At 37.1% G+C, this 17662-nt stretch overlaps 1 protein-coding gene across 1 annotated transcript in view; it reads left to right on the top strand.

Annotated features, from left to right (window-relative positions):
• The first annotated feature begins 6358 nt into the window (after positions 1-6358).
• Positions 6359-17662, top strand: part of JAKMIP2 (janus kinase and microtubule interacting protein 2) — a 164925-nt gene continuing 153621 nt past the window's right edge. The window contains exon 1 of the mRNA XM_065874612.1: positions 6359-6606. The gene's annotated coding sequence lies outside the window, so the exon portion shown is untranslated. The remainder of the gene's footprint in view (positions 6607-17662) is intronic.

Below are 17662 nucleotides of genomic sequence, written 5' to 3'. Positions count from 1 at the left end.
CTGCAGTTGCCTAAGCTCAGTGATGATTTGCCCAGTGCACCAACTGGTCATTAATGCCTAATTCTCAAGGGCACTAGGCCTGGGGAGGGAGGGAGGAGGGACCCCCCGAAAGTTGGGCACTTAGAACCCTTTCGAGTTTCCCCACACGTTTTCAGAGCCAGAGCCCTGAGGCCTTTCCTCACCACAGAAGGTAAAAACCAAACCTCTTCCATTTCTTCAAAATGGAAGAGTTAGTTGTCTACTTAGAAGTAATCCTTAAAAAAATTAAAAAATTAAAAAGTGATCCTTGATATTTACCCCTTCCTCGGCCCTAGCTTTCAATGCATCAGCAAGTCCTCACAATGCCACCTCTAATATATATTCATTTGAGATAGTCCAATTTTCTCCCTATCCACCGCTACCACCCTAATTCTAGCCACTCTCATCTCCAGCCTAGGTGACCACTGCATCCTAACTTCATCCACTTTTGCCCTTCAAAACTTCATTTCCCACAATGCTTCAAACCAAGTTTAAATTCTTCATGACTCTTCATTGTATTTAAGAAAAACTCCAGTTGCCTGACAGTGGGCTACAAGGTGCTGCATATTTTGGTTCCCACCTACCTTCCCAACTTCCCCTCATGGCACTTTCCCCCATGGTCACCGTATCCAGCTACACTGGCCTTCAAAGATATTTCTCCTCCCTTGCTTTTCCTCTCCTCAGAGCTCATCTCCGTTGGAAACTCTCTTTTCTTAGCTCTTACAGGGCTGGCATAATCCATACTTCATTTCTCAACTTAAATGTCACCCCACAGTGAGTCATTCCTCTCCATCTCTGGTCCTCATCTTCCCCTCAGTTGTTCATTGCTTCATGGCACTTGTGAAAATGTGCTATTGTTTTAGTGGTTGGTTTTCTTATTCTTTGGCCGCCCCATCCACTAGACTCTAAGCTCAGCTAGGACAGGAACTAAGTCTGTTTTGTTCACTGTGGGATGCACACGCTTATCGTACTACCTAATTCACGTTCTCTCCTCTTAGTGCTGGGAGTAATGACATTTTGAGTTCCTGAGCACTGTAAAAGTTCTGACAATTATGGTGCCTCCCATAGTAAAAATTATACAAAAATTAAAATAAAACTTCTACATATACTGAAATTAAACTAGCTTATTTGCAGATTTTCTTTTTAAAAAAAATTTTATTGGAGTATAGTTGATTTACAATGTTGTGTTAGTTTCAGGTGTACAGCAAAGTGAATCAGTTATACATAATATGTATCCACTCTTTTCTTTTTAGATTCTTTTCCCATATAGGCCATTACAGAATATTGAGTAGAGTTCCCTGTGTTATACATCTATACAGGTTCTTATTAGTTATCTATTTTATATATAGCAGTGTGTATATGTCAATCCCAATCTCCCAATTATTTATAGATTTTCTGATTACAAAATTTTGGAAAAATTCATTGAAATGAAACTTTTCGCATTTCTTTGGTGTCCCTGATTTTCTGGTAACCTAAGCACATGTGTTGTCTGCCTTTGGGTAATAACAGCTGCCCAGAACCAGACAGGAAAAAACTGCTTCTCATTTCAACATCAGAGCAAAGGTTGTCTTATCAAGTAAACCTTATTAATAAATCTGTAATGGAGCAGTGGTCACTGTTAGCATTACACCTCTTTTTCTACTGTGGGAACAACAATGAATCCTTTGGCCTCTCTTCATGCTTTCTCATCCCACATAGCCTGTCAGCTCCTTAGCTACTGACAAACTCTAATCCCTCAAATAAATTAACAGAAGGAAAACCTAGAGGAAAGAACTGTGTGTCTATGTGTTAGGGGGGAAAGGAGGCTGATTCTTTCAACAAACACGTATGTGGCACATGATGTGCACAGGTACTGTGCTAGGTACTAGCATGAAACAAAAACTGAGTAACATGCCTGTTTTCCACAACTCGGACCAGCATACATTTCCCTCTCTTTGTCTGAAGCCATCTGCCCGCACCCTACTCCACAATTCCTCCAAGAATGTCTTCCTAGGCTCTCAAACTCAGTTATGTTCTCTCTTTATATGCTATCAGAGCTTCCTGTAGTTCTCTGTTATAGCCCTCAACATCATTTATTTTAAGAACTTTTGTAGTGTCTCTTTCATTTTAGATTATAAACTCTTTTTTTGAAAAGAGTGTTCACATTATCTTATGCACAGCTGTGTCCCTGGTACCTAGTACAGCATTAATGTATCAGTAAACAAATGAATGAATGGTACTGCTGACCTCAATGTTCTTACAATCAAATAGGAGTGAAAGACAAAAAAATATTTACCGTTCACCATCATGAGCGTAGTAATAAAGATGTGACAAGGGACAACGACAATGGGAATCTAATACTAATCTAATGCTAATCCTGGTATCAGTGAAGAGTCCTTGAAGGAGGTGATGGATAAATCTTGAAGGCTGAAGAATTAGGGCAGGTAAGGGACTTCCAGAGGATACAGGGTGAGCAAAGGCAGAAGTGTCCACCTGCTAAGTAGAGTCATCCATAAGATGGTTGGCCATAGGACTGTAGAGTTCATGGGAGAGTTCCAATATACTTGCTTCCTGGTAGTATTGATAAAGGACATGCAGTGAGGTCAGAATGATATCCTTATCCTTAATGACCTCAAGAAGATCCTGGCTACTTACATTTAATGTTTTCTGTACATAGACAATATGTTAATAACCTCTTACAGAATAGACAGGGAATAAACAACAGTCACTTCTGTGACCCCTAGCTTTTTGTCCCTTTTGGGGGGGAAATAAGGACATTGGCCTATCTCTGAGGTAAACATTTCCAGAATTCCTCATAGTCTGCTGGTAGCTGGTGTGCGGTCATAACAGCAAGTTCTTAGAATAGCTTGGCGTGATCTGAGTATTCTGTAAACACCTAGAAAAATGTGCTATGCGTAACCATGGTTATTAAAAATTATGTTAATAATAATATTAGCTAACATTATTTATTACATGCCAAATGCTTCTTGACTCTTTGCACACATGAACTTTGATCTTTAAAAGAAACTGAGGTACAGAGAAATTAAGCACTTGCCCAAGGTCACTCAGAAAAAAAAAAAAAATGGTGAAGTGGGGACTCAATCCAGGTAGTCTGTCTCCAGAGCCCACACTGTGCAGCTTCCTCCCATTATGCTGTGGTTCCTCCTGAAAATTTAATGCTGCTTTTGGAGCCAAGACTCACACACACCCTGTACTTTTTCAGACATCTCGTAGAATTCAGAAGTCAAAGTTGGAGAGATCTCAGGAGGGGTAGACAGTCTGGCCACAGTTAGTAGATGCTAACGTATGGAGAAGGTGCTCTTGAAACAAAATCAGTGTTTCCCAAAGACTACCAGCAGTATACTAGGTGACTCTGAATATGTATGGGCAAACATTTCCATTTTAATAACTATATACTTAAAAAATATGTAATAGATACACATTATGCTAATATGCATGTATGCTGAAAAGATTATTATAATTTCTTTCTAATTTTTAGAAATATCAGAAATAGATAACTGGAAAAATAATGTTATAATAATAACTTATTTAGCCATGATTCAATGCAGAAGTTGTTTGATATTTCATTTATTTACTGGTTTGTTCATTCAACAAATATTTATTGAGCATCTAATATGGGTCAGGTACTGTTCACAAATAAACAAACAAACAAATATCTCTACCCTTTCATAGCTAACATTCTAGTGGGGAGAAACAGATAAAAATTTTAAAGTATAAATAAATGACATAGTATATTAAAAGATAATAGATACCATGGGAACATAGAGCACAGTAACAGGAAATGGCAATGGAGAGAGGAATGAAATTTTAAATTTTCTTTTTTTTAACTAAGAATTATTACAAGTGAAGTTGAAGTCTTTGTTTAACTAAAAAAAAATATATATATTGTTTTACATTAAGTTCCTTTCTCTGGGAACATTCTGTTTACCATGCCTAATTTTATTAATGTTTTGCCAAAGCCAGAGACAAATTTCCTTTTAAAGTAAATAAATAACAAATAATTAAAGTAAATAAAAATAAATACCACACAATTAAATATCTAAAGGAAAATATTATTAAATAATGGTAACAGTGCTGCATGGATATAGCCACAAAAAAAAAAAAAAGAGTACTATTTGAATGGTTAAATTAGGGAATTGTTTAAATAGGGAACACCAAACACTTTTCCCTTCCTATTGCCTCTGTGTTGATAGGAGGAGAGAAAACTAGAATCACTCACCCCAACCAAGTCAGCTCTTGGTGCTCAAGATAAAAGGCTTCCTCACAAGGCTGGTGGAGAGGATTCCATCACCTAAGCACGTCTGAGTTTCTACCACCTGCAGCTTTCATCTCTGCTTACTTTACATGACCATTTTTGTGGAGACAGCAGAAGATGAAATACAGAGAATACAAAAGCTAGACTATCACAACGCATTCCTTTATGCTACACAGCTACACTCACGTGCTGCTGACGTGCAAGTGTGTGTAGACTGACTGTCTAGGTTCTGGGGGAGGGAGGGGCCCCTAGCTGCACAGAGCAGGATGCAGGCTCTCCCCTGGAGAGGACCCGGAGGCAATGCCAAGTGTGGAGGATGAGTTGCAACCCTTTCCTCAACCACCTAATTGCCTTCAAATCAGTTTTGCTAGAATAAGGCCCTGACATTAAGTGTGAACCCAAGCAGGAAAATGTCCTCTCACATTTTAAAATTAATTACTTGAGAATGAGTAACAAAGAATCTTAGCTAGCACTTTGTGCTAGACATTGTGCTCATGCTCTACATGCATCATCCTATTTGATTCTCACGATGAGGTCCTACAATTATTTCCATTTCACAGATGAAGAAACATAGGTTCAGGAAAGTTAATTAACGTGTCCCAAATCATATCTAAAGTCAGTCGAGCCCAGGCTGTCTGACTCTGAAATTTGTACTAATCCTATTTGAATCTGTAAATAACCCTATGGATTAAGAACAAGAGTATCTCCATTCCATGGAGGAGTAGCAGAAAATGTAATGGTTAGGAGAGCAAATGCTAGTGTTAGAAGCATCAGAGTTTTAATTCTGGCTCTGCCATGTATTAGCCGTGTGGATTTGGGCTTACAACGTCCTTAATTGTCACATTTTAGAGAACTTTTAACCTCTTAGGGCCTCGCTGTTTTTGCCATCATCATCATTGTCACCCATCTTCCTCTTCATCATCATCATCACAGCTATCATGTATTAAGTGTTTTCTCACCTTAATTCTTTCCCGTGTCTGAAATTGCCACTCTATTCCTTCAATCCCTTGGATCAAGGAGTGGCTACAATGTACTACCACCACTACTAATAATAGCAATAAGAGTAAACATTTATTATATGCTTACTATATGCCAAGTGCTTTTAGTGCATTATCTCATTCAATCTTTACAACTACTGCCTGAGATAAATACTAGTGTCATTTATAATGTATAGTTAGAAACAATTCATCTAGAACTCAGCACTGCTGATTTCACATCCTTTTTTTCCTACTCACCGCCCAGACCCCCAGCTGGCTTGGGACCTCCAAAAGGGCATCCTTGAAATAGCATGGAATTTCCTGCAGGATATTGAACACTCCAGGAGTCTGACACTAAAAAGGATTGAAACTATCCACCAACTGAGAGCCCTGGTTGCTCAAGGAATTTCTGATTCCTCTGTTCCAACTTCCTTTTCCACAGGGGAGTGCCAAACAACTCCAGGTCCTCTTCAGAGGGGGAGCTGGAAAAACAATGACTCACCTGAGAAGAACAAGCAGAGTAGTGCCAAGGAATCAAACAGACTCTTTTTTAATTGCAAAGTCCAGCCACCCATTTTCCTTGTTAACAACCTTGAGTGGCTTTGAGTAAAAGATGCTATAAAGAACAAACATATTTGGAGTGATAATAATCTCCTATTACATTATATAACTTTCTCCATATTTGTTATTATTTTTTCTGATTGCAAATTTAATAAATTTTATTGGGAAACCATAGAAAATGAAAAAATAGCTAAGCTGTTTTGTATGATTCAGTCTAGACTTCAATAAAATTGAAATTATTCTCTTCCCATGGCTATACACCCTTACCCCATTTTTAAAGACCTGGAGTCCAGGGTAGGAGAGACCAAGAGCATCCCAGAGAGCAGCAGCGCAAATTCACTCCCCTCCAACCCCTGCAGCTCCTTTCACCCATCTCGCCTCCCTCTTAGTCTGGTGGCTTACCATTGGTCGTTGCCATGACAACCAGCAGCAGCCAGGGCTGGCAGCCTCTACCGCAGCAGGGGTGGGGCTTTGGAGGAGGGGGCAGGAGAGGAGGAGCTAGAGGAGGTATGTGCTGCAAGTTCCTGGCTGCTTCTGAGCTCACCCCATCCTCCGAGAGGGAGGAGGCCTTGTGGTGATGCTGCTGCTGCTTCTGCCGCCTCGACTGCTGATACTCTAGTGAGGCTGGAAGGGTGGTTCCTATTCGCACCGTCGCCAACCAGAGAGTGAGGGAAAAAAATCCCAGCAGCCGCTGCTGATGTTGGGTTCGGAGGCTGCATCCGACTCGGTCACAAGGAAAATGGATTCAGTTTGCATCTCTCCCTCCTTTCAACAGCTTCTCCGCGTCTCAGCATGGTAAGTAGCAGAGAGCGGGGTTATCTTCTTGGTTTAGCTGGCTGTTAAATGACCTGTGTATACATTTGTGGCCTGCACTTGAACAATGACTCCCTCAGAGAAGGAGAGGAAGATGTGGAGACAGTGATGGGGATGGGAGAGAGGAAGGTTGCCAGGAAGAGAGAAGTAAGAAGGCATCTGCTTGTGTTAAAAAAAAAAAAAAAATGGTGTTGTGATTTTATCCTGAACTGGCTCAGAATGCAGACTGAGCCACTTGGTTCCTTTCCTTCCCAGCTTAGCGACAGAATCAGGGGGTGGAAAAAGAGCTGACAAGAAATGGATGTTATTGAAGGGAATCATTTAATTTGCGGCTCTCACATACAGGGTTGGGCCTTCCGCAAAAACACATTTGGTGCTTCCTAAGCTTTCCGGCCTAATTATAAGGTGATTTTGCTTATTTCCCTCATTGCTAAGAAAAGGTAGCTCCAGAATTTAGCATTTTATTTCATATTCTGATGTACTCTTGCTGAGAAACCATTTGCCAGATAGAGTTTCATTTTTAGTACATAGATTTGATTGTGAACATACAAATGGATACCCTATGGATATGCATATGATACATACACGTTACTTAGCATTTATGAAACATATTTATGTGCAGAGTGTGCTTTGCAATCATTTTTATGGGTTACAAATGACCTTGCATGCTTGGAGGTAATTGCATATTTTTGAAACTGTGCTTCTGGTTTGTATTATTATTCATTGGCTTCATTTGGATTAATGCAAGATTTATTCTTGTTATTGTCTCTTAGTTTCATTGTGACCAATTAGGACAATCTGTATCATAGCACTGGATGTGAATTCATAGCCTGCCTCTTTTCTTTATTTTTAATTGGGTTTGTGGGGGGTGATTTGAGAGCCCTGAATTTACAATGATAGGAAAGGGAGGTGGCTTGTGGTATTATTTTGTGTCTAGCATCTTGCCAAATGAATGTTGAAACAAATCAGTTTTCTTGAAATTCTACCCCAAGCCTTTCATGTTTGTACCTGTGTCCCAGGAAGCACAGATGAGTTGGAAGGTGAAATGCATTCATTTTTTTAATAGTGCTGCTTATTCCTTCAGTATCCAGACACCATTTTACAGTTCCCTCAAATGTTGTGGTATGGGTCTACTTCTTTAGGTGCTTAAGTAGGAAAGTGGGACTGTTTTGAAAATCTAGGTGTTCCCAAGCACCTTAGCCATCTCCAAATTAGCCTGCTTATACAATGAAATGAAATAAGAGAGTGAGCAAAGCTTAGGGTGAGAATGTGTGGCTTGCAGGCAAAATGGGGGGCTATTGTAGTTTACAAATGCTTAGTGTGATCTGCTTGACCTTTTATTATGTCACAGCTTTAAGGCAACTCAGGATACTAAGGATGCCTGAAATGAGTAGGGTACAGGGCTCCATTACCACCCAGGATAATAGAAATTTCATTGAATTAAAGCCAGAAAAATCCTTGCAGGTAAAACTGTGTTAGTAACATTACATTTATCATATGGACTATTTTTTATCCATCTCTCTCTTCTCTAACAATATCATTGTCAGTGCAAACATTTTTTAAATGTAAAAAAAAACGTTTGTTCTAATCCTGCATTTTATTTTACACACTGCTCCCCTTCATTTACAATCTTTACGTGTATTTGAATCAGGTTTATAGTTTAACTTCTCCGAGAATAAATGTCCGGTTTGGTTTATATATGGGAAGGCTCTTCAGCAACTTAATAGGAAGAATGGATTTAATGTGCTCATGGCATGTCATATATTATATAGATTCACAGCTCCATCAAGTCATGCTACCATAGGCCTTATTATCACAACTACATAAAGTAGAGCAGGGAAAGGGGTACTAGGCTTGTATGTCATAACAAAAATTTTATAACACTCTGCATCCTGAATCGTTAATGATAACTTTTGACTGGCAAAAATTAAAATTTCAGTAAGCTTTAAAAAATTAAGACATGTTGTAGTTGCAGTTGCATTGTATTTCATGCACTGAAAACAGTTACCTTGGGCTTTGTTTTATTTCCTTTGTTTCGACTTTTCATTGGGATGTGGTTTTATAGGTGAAGTTGGTACAGTTTGAGCAGAGGCAAATCACTCTAAGTCATGGACATAGAACTGACTCTCAGCAGTGAGTTTCAGCTGTGTGGTCAGACCCTGATGGAAATAAGGGTCTAGTTTTTGATCCTACAACTTGAGACGATTATATGACCTTTGCTGAGGGGTCACAGAAAAGTGAACTGTTTTTAAAGGACTACAAGTTGAACCCTCTAAGAAAGGATAAGGAAATTAGGATTATTTTATTGGGAGAAGTGAAACTAAGAGATGATGATCATTTACTTCAAAGAGCTGGACATTGCTTACTGACAGTTTTTGGAGCCTAAAATATGGTCATTGGGCTTCAACTTCATTAGAAAGAATGAAGATTAGGAATACACAATGTAAAACTTCCTGATAGCAAATTTGAACTGTCAACTGGATAACCAGATAAGGCAGTGTATCCTTCTTCAAAACCTCCAAAAGTATGCCATAGACATGCATTTATTCTGAACAGGCTAAATTCTTTCTCAAGAACTTTACTGGCTTTTTCTAGAGTAAATTGTCCATTTAAGAGTGTGCTTTAGTTGTTTAACATCAGGTACTGCTAGACCTGCAACAGTAAGACTCCGTGTTGTAAAGGGCTTCTAAATTACAGAATCTGAATATTTTTAAAGAAATCAATTGACCGTATGCTTGGAGAAACGTGTATGTTATCTTGTCAGGATGCAGGGAACTGAATATTGTCCTCTTCATAAGACTCCTTTCTCAGCAACTTTATGGAATGTGATGCCTAACAGCCATATTAACATTATTCCCTTTGTATGGCTAATTTTAAAAAATGAAATGGGGTTTAGTGGGGTCTAGATACAAAATATCAATAGTTCAAGAGCCATCAATTTGATGTCAGAAAAAACAAAATATATGGAAGATACATACATTTGATTATTTAAATGCGCTATTTAACAACAAGCAAATTAATTAATTACCTTTTTCTCAAATACTATCTTGAAAATGCCATTCTTGTTGCAATATTAAACATTTTGACTGGCATTTAAACTTTTGTAAAACTTGTTTCAATTGGGATAAAACACATATTATCTAATTTCTCACTTTGTGATAGGATGTTCCTTATTTCTTCAAGTGACTTCAGACATATTTCAGTCTTATGTACATGCTTCAAGTCTCCATCAGGGGAACTTAGAAAATAGCTGGAGAGTCAAAACTGTTTTCTACATTTTTCATGGTTTCATAAAAAGATTAATGCTTTGTTTTCCATAGTTGGAACCAAAAAGAAAACAAAATTTATCTTGGAAGTTTTAACATAAATTACTCAATTGTTTTTTACTGAAATAAATAAACTAGATGTATACTTGGGTGTTACTCTGAGAGGTCAGTTACAGTTCCCCCTGTTTGCACATCCCAAATGTTATTTTACCAAGTGAAAATGTGTTTTCAGACATGGTGAATTAATCAGTTGAAAAACAACTATTTGTAGAACTCTTATATGACTAGCACAATTTGCATATCTAGGAACGTAGAATTTCCTTGTGGGGGGTATATAAGCTATACACACGTGCAATAGTTAATGACGAAAACAATATAGTTGTAATTAGCACCATCATTACACCTTATCTTAATATAATCTTTTGTGGTTCTTAAAGTCATTTTACATTCTTTATTTGTCATTTTATATTCCCCAAAATTCTGTCATGCCAGTAAATCTAGTGTCATCATAATTATTTTACATTAGTGGAAAGAGGCTCGGGAGATTCGACTTGTTCAAGTTTGGGTTTGGTAAATAGCCTAGTTGGGCCCTAATTCCAACTCACATGAGCTCAAATCTGCCATATTAGAAAATATAGCAAATTATCTTGCCAATTTGAATTTTAAAATATCAAATATAGTAAACTCTGCATTAAATGTAGTTCATTTTTATTTGGACATTTATTTGGATATTTGGATATGATTTGTTCTTTGATCATATTGGATTGCCACATAGGTTAAATTCATTCTTCAGTTATCAGCCAAAAAAAAGGTAGACACAAAAATTATTTTGGAGAAAATCTGGGATTCATGATATTTCATAAAAGCATGAAGCATTTGGGGAAAACTTGGAACTTTGTTGGACTGATGTGCACTTATTTTATACCTAAGTATTATTTTTATTTGTAATGACATAAAGTTGGGGGGTAGCACAGTTTTTTTTCCTGTGCTTAGGACCAAATTAATTTCTATAGGTCCTGGACCTTGAAGAAACTTAGCCCATACCTCCTACCTGTATGTCCTAAGCATCTCTCTACCTACATGTTCTTAAAAATTAAAATGATATTAACTCATAAATAAGTGTACATCAGTTTAACAACTTTCTGATATTTCCTGGACAAATACTTTTATACTTTTCTGAAGTATCAAAAATCAAATACTTTTCTCCAAAATCTTGTAGTTTTTTGATGTCTCCCTTTCTTTGCTAACACTGTAGGCACGTGCTTTGTCCAACTGTTTGGTAATTCAGCACTGGCCAAAGAGTAAATCATGCCATCTGAACTATCATTTCACATTTGTGAAGTGTCCTTTATAATTAATTAGCTTGCAGTACAAGTGACATCTGTCATATTAAAGGCATTCTGCTTTAAATCAATATTCACCAATACAATTAAATTTTCTTTTAAAGGCTCTCTTATTTTACATTTGAAACATATATCCAAATTGTTGGAAAAAAAAGGATAAAGCAGAAATGTATAAGAAAATCACCCATAAGCCTACCATCAAGAAATAATTACTGTTAGTACTTTGAAATATTTCCTTCTAGATTTTTTTCTATCTGCCAGTATAAACACACTCAGATATACCATTTCATAAATGGGACCATACTCTAAGCATTGTTTTATAGGTATTTTTTTTTATAGGTTTTTTATTTTATATAAGGTGGCCATCTTTCCATGTCAATGAAATATGTCTCTAGTAAATTTTTAATCTCTGTGTGCATTTTTCTTGATGACTCAAGATACTTTCCCCCACTTTGGGGTCTTCACACTTTGCTTTTAAATACAGGTAGAGGGCTTCCCTGGTGGCACAGTGGTTGAGAATCTGCCTGCCAATGCAGGGGACACGGGTTCGAGCCCTGGTCTGGGAAGATCCCACATGCTGCGGAGCAACTAGCCCCGTGAGCCACAATTACTGAGCCTGCGCATCTGGAGCCTGTGCTCCGCCACAAGAGAGGCCGCGATAGTGAGAGGCCCGCGCACCGCGATGAGGAGTGGCCCCCACTTGCCGCAATTAGAGAAAGCCCACGCACATAAAAGAAGACCCAACACAGCAAAAATAAATAAATAAATTTAAATACAGGTAGATCCTGCTTGATTTTCAGTAGCTGTGAGTCAAGCATGATTTTCAGGAAATAGGAGATCTGTTATTCTGACCTGCCACTGCATCTCACAGTGGGTATTAAATTAACCTCGGTCATCTCTTGTCTGCTGATAATGAATGAGTTTTAAGCTCAAGTCAGTGAAATCCCTGTTTGAATTGCTAGGAATTTCACCAGGCGCATGCATAAGCGGCAATTAAAAAAACAAAAACAAATCTCTTCCAGATTCATGTTATTCTTCCTCAGTATAGCAGTGGCATCCTGTAGTCTTAACCTCAGTGACCAACTTAAATTCTTCATAAAAACATTTAAACAACATACCTTAGCTGTCACATGACTTCTCAGACTAAACTAAGATATATTTTTGGCATCTGTATGTTTCTTAAACTGGTATATAGTTTTTAAATGAAAGCCCAGTCATCTGACTCTTCCCTTTTTAAAATATGAATGGTTGGATTCTTCTTATACTTTAAGTTTGAGCTTTAAATATAACTCCTTGGAGAGGTTTCCTTAAGTATATCTCCACTATTACTCTTCGTACCCTCTGTTTCCTTTGTAGCATTTATCAAAGTTGTAATTGTAGAGCTATTTATTTGCTCACTTGATCTTCCCTGCCCTTCACTAGATTGTAAACTCTGTGAGGGCAGAAAATGAAACTGTCAATTAATAACGAAAGCCTTGGCACGACATATGTGCTCAATAAACAGTGGTTGACTGAACGAATAAATGGATGCTCCCCTGAAGGACCTCTGTTTTCTAGCAGGTCTTCAGACTGTAACTCTCATTCTTGTACTTTGGCTGTGAAAACAAAATGGATTGTATTCATATATGTGATATTCTCAGGATTTTAGGCTGTTCATAAAGGAAAGCCAAATTCTTAAATGACAAATCACAATATTTAAAAAATCCATCGTTAAAAATTGTTCACTACATAGTATGACATAAATAAGAAAGGCTGTGAATATTTCTGTGGCTTCATTTATTCCCTTTCAAAACTGAATTGCAAGTCAGAAATAATGAGACCATTAAGGGAATACCTTTGGATTCACTATAACTTATTAAAATAAATTAGTAATTTAATTATTATTAACATCAAATTATATGATACACACTCAAAGTTATTCTAGAAATACACTTTACTACATTCTCTAATCATAAATAAATCATTCCTTCATATCTATATCCAAAAATGAGGCTGAAACAGAAATGGAGACAATAACCTTACTCAGAAGATGAATTGAGGAAAAATCTTGCTTTCATGGAAGTTTTGAAATCAAATATAAAAAGAGTGACCTGGAGGAGAAGGGGTATGCTTGGCAAATACAAAGAAATATCTTTAAATCATTGGGAACAGCCATCTCTATAGGTGCCTGACCTGCTGATACATTGAAATTTAAGTAAGAGGAAAAAGTCTTTGTTCCCTGTCTTTGTTTGGCATCTAAATCAAGATCACTCACTGCACTGCTTGAAATTCTAGAGTCAACTGCAGTTAAAATATAGATGGAAAACCAAATCTGGCTAAGTTTAGCTGACACTGTCTGGTCAGAAAACAATTCATTGGTATCATTTTCAAGAAGAAAATTTTGCTGAGGTCATTGTGACTCTAAAAAAGCCTTGTGAGCATGTGCTTCAGAAAAGAGGGTGATATTGTCAACCTGCCTTCTGATCCAAACTGGAAATGTTTCCTTGGAAAATGCTACCCAGTATAACCACAATGAAAATGTAAACCAAGCAAGTGTTTCTCACCCACATGCCTCATCTGGCTCTTTCTTGTGCAGCATTTCTTGGAGAGAGGTACCTTCCAAAAATAAGCATTCATGGAGAGGTACCTTCCAAAAATGAATGGCTTCTCTAGTCCTTACGTCTGACCCATATTTAAGGCCTGTAAACTCTTCATAGGTCAGATATACCTAATTTGAACATATTTTCCAAAACAAAAATTGTTTTTTTAGATGCAATTATACTGATGAAAACAGCTAGACAGAATATTTTAAATGAGTCCCAGTCTGTAAAGTCTAGGATATTGTGTCATTCTACCAGCAAGCCATTAAAAGAATAGCAAGACAATAATTTTATATACAACAATAACCAATTTATATTAAAAATAAACACACTGAATTCACATGAGAATTCTCAAGATGATAATTCTGCTAATTGGCACTGAGGAGACAGAGAAAGGGACTTAAGTGTTTTGAAGATATTATAGATCCCAAACTTGCCTTCTTACGAATTTCCTAGATAACTCAGATTGTGAAAATGGGAACTCTGGAATTACTGGAGTTTCTCCGTTGTCTGCTCTGCTAGGGTTACCTAGACCCCAGGAAGGAATTCCTCCTACTCCACAGGCTTAGTCTTTGTCTCCTGCATCTCTTAAGTAGGAATTTAAGTGGTTGCTAATTAACCATAAAGGGGAATTTGTATTTCAGAGAATAGATGATTCTTTGTTGTAGGAAGGAGAACATTTGAATTATGACTTAGTTTTATTTTAAAAGCATTTCATTTAATAAAAGTGCCTACAAAGTTTAGAATTTATAGTATTTTGAGCTAGATGCCTGAAACATTAGCAATCATTAAAAATAAACCCTAGCTTTTAAAAAATGAATTAACAAGGACCCCCTTACTCCTAGTTAATTTTACATCGAAGGAGCATTTTAGCCATCTCGCTCTCTTCTTAGCTAGATTGTCCACATTCCAGGCTCCACAGGGTTCAGTGTCACCTTCTGAAACAAGAGAGAGGAAAATATCAGCTTGCAACAAGGGAAATTGATTCTTCTACCACTGTAGACCTTCAGGTTTTTTTCCTCTATAGATTGAAAAGAGCCCAGTCTCTAAATGCGTGCTTAAACATGCCCAGTTCACATGAATGCTCTCATCTGGACAGGTTTAGCTACACACATTGTCCAATCTCTTTTAAGTGTGGTGTATTATTTTATATTTTTCTCTTTTCACTCTATTTACAGTTTTTGAAATCAAACCTAAATGGCTTAGCCAAGACCCCTGGAAGGTAGTAAAGAGACAAGATTAATATTTCTAGCCAGTCCCTGGCTATTTGCTTTCTGCACTTTCACTAACATTTGTAGGGCTTGAAAACATTAACTGTCTAAATTTATTTTGTATAATCTTCTTGCTTTGAAACATCTTGCTTTGATCTTTGGCTGTATAGCCAACTGTAATCTAAGCGGAATTGATCTGTTCTCAGTTCACGTGGTGCCACTGCTAAACCACATTCTTGATGTCCTCAAATGTTGTTTTTCTAACGAAAGGATCTTTATGACAGAGAGTAGCTGATGAAATAGTAGAAAAGCATTTTGTTCAGGAGACATTTTGCAAAGAAGCACTCTCTCTTGGGTCAATCTGAAATTTTTTTTTCAGACTTGATGCTGACTCTGTTCTTTAGAAGAATTGAGGACATCCGTAGTATCGAGTTTCCTTTATAATTCAAGTAAACCAATTTATTCCAGGAACAAATGAGACAGCCTTGACCCTCTTAATAACAAGAATATCTGATATGGTCTGAATATAACAAGAATAAAAAGAAAACTTACTTTTACAACTTACTTTTCAAAGTTATCCAGAAAAAGAGCTAAATTCTTTGAGTACCTATTATGTATTTCTTATACTGTTTTCACCCATGTCCATTTTTTTCAGTCCTCACAAACAGAGGCATTGTTCTTCCCACTTTGCAAGAGGAAAATGAAGCTTGAGTAAGTTAAATTCTTAGCCAAAGCCATTCAGTTAGTGAGTTTAGAGCTAAGACTGAAGTAAGAGCTATCTGATTTTATAGCACAGTGGTTAAAACCTGAAGCTTTGTGGACTGGACCCAGCTCAGGGAAGTGTTTGCAAACATATGTCAAGTGTTTGTAAGCAAAAATATATGTTTCCAGCACAGTATTTTTAAAAACACTTGTCCAAAATTTTGTAATTTTGACATTTCAAAAAATATCTCAGTATCTCCCTCCTCTTAGAAAATAAAATCTGGCATCACTAGGCCCACATCTCTTCATGGTAGACACATCTGGAGTTGAGTGATAGGTATTCCTCTGGGTGGGTATTGTGCTTTTCAGCATGTGCCACGTCAGCACCCCAAGCCCCTTCCCCACCAGTGGATTCACGTTAACTCTTTGGCCCTTGAGACCGTTGGAATTCTGACTGCTGTTTAGCCCATTTTCATTCCACTATAGCATGTTATTTCCCAGTTAAGCATGGTTTTTGTTCTTTAGAGAAACACTCAGGTTTCATTAATATGGAAGCTGAAATGAATTTAACCCAGCAGATGAGCATTTGATAAAAATGAACTATCTGTATGAAATTTAATGCTGTTGATCTGATTTGGGGGCAATCACAATTACGTTTCAACCAGACAATTTGTAGCTTCAGGTGTTTCCTCTATGCACCATCAATTATTTGTTTTATTTCTTTCATAATTAGTAAGCAAAGGCATTTTTCACAGGAATTAATGTGTTCAATACTTTATTTTACAAGTTACAAAGGACTTTTGATACTTTAAATTTCACAAGCACATAGGTAGAGAAGATATTATATATTATGTTATATTGTATTATATTACATTATGTTAATTTATGTTATACCATTTATAATCAACCTCAGGTTAAAGTTCAGATTGTCTACCTGTATCCAGCATCACCTAACCACTAAGTGAAAAGTATACCACTCAAATTGAGGTTTCTTTACTTCAGAATTTATTTGTTCTATGAGATGTGGCCCCACACAACCGAATGATCCATCAGTAACATGAATCAGAGCCAGAGAATTATGACATGATCTGACCTTCACTCTAAATCCTAACTCAGGCGCTAAGGGAATTTAGGTCACTTGGTTATCCTCACCAAGTCCTTCCTTTCACATATGATTGGTGGATGTGTATCTGTATATGGACACAACTAAATAAACCAAGAACCTTTGATGGGGGTTGTGGAGGGTGGGGGGATGAATAAATAGTTCCTACATGTGTATCATTACCATCATCACTAATACCACAAAAGCCTAATTGAAGTTCCTCAAAATAGAAAGCATTCGTAGACTTCCAATTGTTATCCCTGGTCCCTGTCCAAAAGGAACTTCTGTTTTTACAAGGAGAAAGGGCCAAATTTAAATAGAATATTAACACATGTGACACTTAGATGGAATACATCAATAGCACCACTGTTTTCAGCAGAAGTCTTTGTTTTTGTGATGTGACCACGATGGCTTCTAGCTAATTGGCCTCAACTATTAACATGTGTGTTGACATGGATGGTTTTGAATCAGTATTCAATCTTATCTTTCTTCTCTAAAGATAGATGTTTCATTTGATGAGCCAAATATAATAATCTTTACATTAATAAATAGAGATTATGAGGCACATTAATCTACTTTTTGGACCAAATTCAGGTTAAAAAAACCTCTTTGAAATTTCTTTCAAAACACATTTGACATTAATGTTAATTGTTATTGCATTGTTGGTTTATGTTTGTTTCAGTACCCTTCCTAGATGCCAAGCAGTGCCCTAAAGTTGTTACATACATGCACCAACACGCTTTGAAGAAGGTCATAGTATCCCTATTTTATGTATAGCTCAACTAAGGTTTATTACCATACAACAATTTAATACTTACTGAAGATTATCTAACTG

This window comes from Phocoena phocoena, chromosome 3 (genome assembly GCF_963924675.1).
Source record: "Phocoena phocoena chromosome 3, mPhoPho1.1, whole genome shotgun sequence".
Lineage (NCBI taxonomy): Eukaryota > Metazoa > Chordata > Mammalia > Artiodactyla > Phocoenidae > Phocoena > Phocoena phocoena.
The sequence above is the reverse complement of the archived record's forward strand: the minus strand, read 5'-3'. Positions and strand labels throughout refer to the sequence as shown.